Source organism: Hevea brasiliensis, chromosome 8, assembly GCF_030052815.1.
Source record: "Hevea brasiliensis isolate MT/VB/25A 57/8 chromosome 8, ASM3005281v1, whole genome shotgun sequence".
Classification (NCBI taxonomy): domain Eukaryota; kingdom Viridiplantae; phylum Streptophyta; class Magnoliopsida; order Malpighiales; family Euphorbiaceae; genus Hevea; species Hevea brasiliensis.
This window is the reverse complement of record NC_079500.1, coordinates 88,897,573-88,905,563: the sequence shown is the minus strand read 5'-3', so window position 1 is coordinate 88,905,563 and position 7,991 is coordinate 88,897,573. Positions and strand designations below refer to the sequence as shown.

Sequence of the window (7,991 nt, the reverse complement as noted above, 5' to 3'; positions counted from 1 at the left end):
TCACGAAAAATAACCAATTTCTCCATATAATTTCTTTTCTTTTTCTTTTTTACTGTTGATTTCAGAAGCCTCAAAATTTTATGCTCAAAACCAGCGCATCAAAATAAGAGGATTTATTATTAAATAATGTTAAGGAAAAAATATAATTTACAATGTGAATTTAAAACTATTTATCAAAATAATATTTATCAAATAAATTGTCAATTTATCTATACTATATGTATAAATGTGGGAAGGGAAACATTAGTTTTGCTAAAAATATCCTTCATTTTTTAAATTAATTATAATTATATTTTTATTATTTAAATTAATTTTAATATTTATGTAAATTAAAAATTTTTAATTTTAGAATTTATATAAATTTAAAGTTCTTAGTCTACTTATATTTAACTTCAATTAAATATAAATTTTTATGAGAAATAATTAACTAAAATGAGAAATTAATAAGTGAAAAATAAAAAATACAATTAATTTATAATCTATAATCTATCTATCTATAATCTACATTATATATAAATGTGGGAAGAGAGGGGAGCATTGACTTTGCCAACGATACCATTCATTCTTCAAATTAATTATAATTATATTTTATTATTTAAATTAATTTTAATATTTATATAAATTTAAAATTCATAATTTTAGAGTCTATATGAATTTAAAATTATTATTCTTACTTATATTTAATTTCAAATAAATATAAAATTTAATAAAAAGTAATTAACTGAAATAAAAAATTAATAAGTGAAAAATAAAAAATACAATTAATTTATAATCTATCTATCTATATAATTTTAGTATAATTATAAAGTTCCTATTTATAAAATCTTAATCATTTAAATTTAAATAAACAAAAATATATAATTATAGTCCTAAAATATTATAAATTACAATGCAATAAATATCATAAAGCTAAGATTTTTAATACAACTAAACTAAGATTTTAATAAGATGAAAAAATTTAAAGGTTATTACCGAATGAGTTGTTTTAAAAAAAGCCATAAATATAATTAATTAATTAGTAAATAAATAAGTGAAATTGTAAAAATATAGAAATAATTTTAATTTTTATATTATTTATAATATTGAAATCTTTAATGTTACAAAAAATAATTAAACAAACATACTTAAAAAAAAATTAGAAAAAAATGAATTATAAATAAGATGAGTAAAATGAATTGTTAAAATAATATAAATAGAAAAGAAAATATATGAACTCTGAAAAATAGTTAAATAATTGATTGATATATATCCACTTTTGTTTATATATATATATATATATATTAATTTATAAAAAAAATTTAAAAATATATTCTTATAATAACTTTTAACAAAATATTATCTTGACATTAACACTAATTGAAAAAAAAAATACCATGTCAGATACAGATATAATATAACATCATAAAATCTCATAATATTAATTTAATAAAAACTAAAAATTTTATCCTTTTATTATAAGAATATACTAAATCACATACTATAACTTTTGAAATTATCTCTAAAAACTATTATATAGAGAGAGTATTAAAATATATTATAAATGTAAACTAACTAAGGCATGAGTGTATCAATCAAATAAGAAATTATAAGAATAAAAATTTTAAATAATTGGATATATTTCAATAGTTATCTCTAATTTCTAATTCTATAGTTAAATTTTATGTTAACATAGATTATTTTAAGGTAAATATTATCATTTATTATAAACTTTATTTTTTATATTTTATATTTAATTTTCAATTACAATCTATATAACTAATTATTTTTTAAAAGATTTAAAATTGAAATTATTATATTTAATAATGCAGTTAATATTTTTAAAGATTCTTTTGAGAGAGAAAACTTACACCATATAGTTAAGGAAATTAATTTTTTTTAACATACAATTTTAGAAAAATTTAAAAAGTATTATTTTAAAATTACAAAACTTAAATTTTTTTCCCTTTATATGTTATTATAGCCATTAATTAGAATTAATGTTTTATATAAAATCTATCATTACGATAAAAAATTTTTTTTATAATGGTTAAGATTCATATACTGTCAAATAATTAATTTTAATTCATTAATATGTAAAGCACACATAATTAATTTTTTATTTATTAAAGTTTAATATTATAAGTTTGTAAATATTTAGAATAATTAAAAAATAAATTAATGGTAGTGAGATTCAGTGCTTAATGCTCATAATTTTATTATAATAAATTAAATAATTTTTGGTAAATTAGTAAGATTATATGATTATGATTATAAAATTATCAAAATTTAAAATTAGAAATTATATAATAGAATTTTTTTTTATAAGTAGAATTACTATTCAAATAAATTTATAATTTTAATTTATATTTGTTACGATAATAATGCATAAACTTCGTTATTAAAAGTTATTAGCGATGGATTCATCTTTGTAGAAAGTGTTAGAGATGAATTTGTATGGATTATTTTATTAGTGACAAATTCATTTATCCCTCACCAAAAATTTAAAATTATTAACATTTTTATAATGTATTTAAAATTTAAAATTATTAACATTATTAAATTTAAAATTTAAAAGTAATATAAAAAATAAATGGTATTTTTTGCAATCTTATTGTTCCCCTCTTCCCATTTTTATATGTGTGTTGCTCATGATTTTTTAATATATATTTTTTATTGATTTTTCATACATGATATAATATTGCCATAATATATTAATTTTTACTAACTAATTAAATTCAATATTTAATTATATTTTATTCCTAATTAAAGTTTATTTGTATTTTTTAAAATTTTGTTATATGATTAGTTTGTTAATCCTAAACAAAAATGAACTATATTTTTTTAAACTATTTTTTTCAATTTCATTATTTACATATTTTCTGTATTTCTAATCCTACTATTTACATATTTTAGTCTAATGACATTGGAATTGTCCTATTCTTTTTTCTCTGTATTATTACATATAATAATATTAATTCTTTATATGTTGTGAATGAATTGAATTTCTTAATGTTCTTTGCTTGTTATATAATAACTTATCAAATGATTTATTTAACTCGGTTAATTTAATGCTTGTGATTTTTATAATAATATTTAATGTTGTAAACAAAGATTTAATTTGTAAAATATTAATATTTATTACACTAAATATTATTAAATAAATATATTTTATACGTGATTTGCAAATCAAAATATACATTAAACCATCCTTTTTTCGAAGCCGTAAAATCGAATGAAATATTAATACTTGCACATTTTGAAGGACAAATTTTTAATTAGTAAATGCTAAGTAGTCATGTTTTCTTGTCATTCACTGCTATGCGTGCCCATCCCAGCCATCTCAAATCTGATTGCCACTACTTGCCATACTATCAGAATCTGTTCAAATCTATTTTTCTTTTTTATTTTTGCTTCAAATTTAATAAAAGGCTGTGCCGCAAAATCTCAAAAAGAAATCTAAAAAAATATATATATATAAATATATGAAATCAAATAAATATTCAAGGCTATATATTATGTTCTGCATATAAAGAATATGACAGCCTTTAATTGATGAAAGCATTGGAAATCATAGAACATTGTAGAGTCTAATCATGCTTCCTCCATCCACCTTTAATTAATTCTCAAAGAAAAGGGAAGAGCAAGGATTTTATAAAAATTGCAGAACTAAATTGCAAAAAATTAAGAAGGGTAAAAGCAAACAAAATTTCTCCATAAATTGTTTATGATTATCACTGGTAAATAAATTTAAAAACAAAATGATTAATGACAAGATAGTACAAACCTAGAAATTAATAAAATCACAGTCTATAAAAAATCTGACATTCTTATTTTACAATTAGTGTTCTCACGTTTTTATTTTACAATTCGTGTTGTGCATATATTAGCACTTTGAAGCCATTCTCCTGAAAGTGAAAAACAATCTAAGACTATAAGTACATATTTGGTATGACAATCAAACATTGTAATATAATTGAAATTACATTATATATTTAATTACGTTATTTGATAATATAAAAAAATTTGATATAATTAAATGATAATTACATCTTGTAATTATTTATACTTAAAATAACTTAATAATCGTTACATACAAAAATGAATATAGTTATAATTACTTATTTTGATTTTTTTTTTATTTATAGTCAATAATACCATTGTCATTATTTGACCACCACTACTACGATCATCACCACTATCCTGTTATCATCGTCATCATCATTACCATCATCACTTAATTACTGTTGTCATCACATAGTCATTGCCTCCTCCACCACCACCTAGCCACTGCCACCACTACTAACTCACCTTGTCACTGCTACCATTTAGCTACCACTACTACTCGACTACTAATTACTACCATCACTATCACTTATTATCAATATTATTAATAAATTAAATATTAAAATCAAAATTATCATTACATTACACTATTTATATTTTTAATTTGTAACTAAAAATAGGAATGTAATGACAAATATATTACATTCCATTACAACTTTGATTACATTATAACTTTGATTGTCTTATATAATTAATTATATTACATTACATTATACTCCACTAAACGTAACCTAAATTCAAGATAAATTTTAGTTTAGTTTCTTTGATTCAGTTAATTTTTTATTTTCATATCTAAATTATTATAAACATTAACTAAGATTTAGAATTTAAGTAATAATAGGGTACCTAAAATTTTAGTAGAATTAGAATTTGTAGAATTATAAATAATATAAAAAAATATAATTATAAATAATATAAAGAATCAAGGATATTTTTAGATAAAATGGTTGGAGTTTTATTATAATTAATGTATTATATATAAAAATTATGATCATCGTTGGTACTTTTTTCAAAGAACAAAAAACTTGCAAAGATAATAATTATTCATGTAATTATTATGAGATAACTTTAAAATTTTAAGCTAAAAATTATTTTTTTTTATTTTAAAATTTTATAAAATTTAAGATTATTTATTAATTTTATGAAATTTATTGTTGTTTTCTCATGTGTATTTTTTTTTTGGGTATAAATAGGCATCTATAATTTTATTTACCTTAATAAAAGGAAAATAATTAATTTTCTGAATTTTACTTCCTCCAATTTAGATAGCTGAAAATTGATTTCTCTGGAATTGGTGTCAACTTGACCACCCAACCAACTGGCCATGTGATAGCTGCCACTCCAATGCATAGAACCCATTGAGCCCAATTCAACCTCTCTATATCTGCAAACTTCTTCAGAAACTCTACCATTATCACCTGAATGACTATGTTTATCCCATTGATTCCTGAGAACAATTTGTTCTTATGTGTCCGCTTGAACTCATTCTTCTTCTCCAGCTTCCTTGCATTGAATTCATTAAACACTTGGCAGAGAACAAAAGTATTGAAAATCAATGTGTCAATTACCTTCTTTGTGACACCAAAGATGGATTAGCCTTTAAATTGAACCGTTAAGAGAATAGCTATTTGATACAAATGTTAAGCTAATAGGTTCCTCCACATAACGTTGGTTATAAGAGGCTCGGTTCTGCCCACGGATGGTTTATCCATAAGCTCTTCAGTTGGTTGTTCTGTAGCGAAAGCCAGAGTACCAACTGTGTCCATGATCAAATTCACCACAGTTACTGCATTTCAGTCAATGGGACTTCACCAGCTGAAACTGCAGCCACGAAATTGATTACAAGAGCAGCAACATTGACTGTGAGTTGGAACTGAATAAATTTGAGTATATTGTTGTGGACACGCCTTCCCACCTCAAAACTGTTGCACAAAAGCAAAATTATCATACAAAATGACTATATCTGAGCTTTCCTTGGCAACTTCGGCGTATCTTGGATCCCCATAGACAGCCCGATATCTGCGTCATTCAATGCTGGTGCATCATTAGTTCCATCACCAATGACAGCCACCACATGTCACTTTTTTCAGGCACTGCACCATGAGAAGTTTATCAAAAGGGGAAGATCTTGCCATGATGAATATTTTATCTGCTTTCTCCATTCTTTCCTCAGGGATGTAGTTGCGAAATTCTTCTCCTTTTACTACAGCTCCACTGAATATATCCTGGCCAGGCTTGAGTATTCCACACTCGATGGCTATAGCTCTTGTAATGAAGACATCGTCTCCTGTGATCATTTTGATGTTCACTCCAGCATGTTGGCAATCTTCCACAGCTTTCTTCACCGGCATGGGTCCTTGATGCCCACAAGTCCTTGCTGGGTTAAGCTGTTTTCTTTGAGCTCATTCTCTTCTATCCCTTCTTCACATATACCGTTCTTCAAATATTTGTGTGTAGGCAAAAGCAATGCAGCAAAGAACCTGCCATACCTTGAATAATTTACTTGAATGCACTGTTTTGATGATCATCCAGCAGATCTTTCATTATTCCGGAAGCATTATAGTAACTTGACCACATATCATTATAGTCAAGCATGCGCACAAGAACATTAATTCAGTGCAATTTGTGCAAAGTGCAAACTAAAATATATATTCTTAAGAGAATGACAGGTGTCATACTCTTTTATATAGTATTATCACGTAATATTCTCTATTTTATATAATTTATAAATTATTGAATAGTTACGTTATTAATATTATAATAAGTAGCCGTTATTATAAAATAACTTACAAAATATTAACATATATTAATTACATATATTTATATCTATATTATATATAGATAGGTTTTAGTTATTTCTATTAGAGATTTTAATTATTTCTATTATGAAATCTTTATTAAAGAGTTTGAGTAATAAAAGTAATAAAATAAAATTTAAAATAATTAATAAAAAATTTAAAATATTACATTATTTTTGTATACTAAAATTAAAAAAAAATATATTAATTAAAATTATTAATAAGCACGTGCAATAGCACAGACAATTTTCTAATTTATAATTGATGCGAGACGTTTTTTAGTAAAGAAGTAAGTCAAGCAATAATGGAAGCACACTGGAGTGAAAATGGTGAAAACTAACAATTTTTACCAAGTTTGGGTAAATTTTTTGGGACAGCAAATCCCATGCCTAGGTGTGAGATATTCTACATCCAGCCATAAGATTCTTTGGACAATAGCAAAGTTTTTTTAATTAATTTTCATCTCCAATGGTCCTAATTCACCTAGGACATCTTGTGAATACTTCCAATAGCTGTAGAGATTATATTAAAATTAATTAGGAAATCTCCTACTCTATTTAGGACTTATTAATTTTTCCTACCTTATCTAGGATTTAGATTAATTTCTTCCAATTTTATTTAGGATTTCCTATTATATTTTAGTTTATCTAAAGTTCATACTTAGTGGTTTCATATTCGTATTAGTTTTAGGAGATTAATATCTATAAATACCTCATATTTTATGTATTTAAAGAATAGATTGTGATCAATAAAAATCTAGCAAGGTTATCAATAAAAATCCAATAGAGGTTTTTCTCCTTATTTTCACTCTTTTGTATAGAGTGTGATTCTATTTGAGTTTCATGCTGCATCAGGTGGTAACAAAGAGGGAGTATTACCCCAATCAAGATGGCTTACCTTGATCGAGTTGGCAATTATAGTGGTTCTTACAATGGTGATCGAGGAACTAGAGCCCTTTACCATAGGGACAAAATGTTGCAACGATGGGAGCGACGTTCGGAGCAATGGATAGGTCTCAGATTTGAGCATATTAAGAGACGCCTCAAAGAAACTGTACATCATCTTGATACGTTAGGAACTAAAATAAACTGGAATTAGGTCGACAGGAGTGAAATATGAGATACTTATAGATACTAATTTCCTAAACCTAATAGGAATATGAAACTACTAATAAAGAACTTTAGATTAACTAAAATATAATAAGAAATACTAAATAAAATTGGAAGAAATCTAAAACTTAGATAAGATAGAAAAACATTAATAAGTCCTAAATAGAGTAAGAAACATTCTAATTAATTTTAATCTTATCTCTACAGCTGCTAGAAGTCTTCACAAGGCGTCCTCAGGTTACGGAGCTAATCATGGAATGGA

General features: G+C 23.9%; 1 pseudogene; it reads right to left on the bottom strand.

Moving 5' to 3' along the window:
- Positions 1-5,069: 5,069 nt before the first annotated feature.
- LOC110651881 (putative calcium-transporting ATPase 13, plasma membrane-type) lies at positions 5,070-6,417 on the bottom strand (annotated as a pseudogene).
- Positions 6,418-7,991: the final 1,574 nt, after the last annotated feature.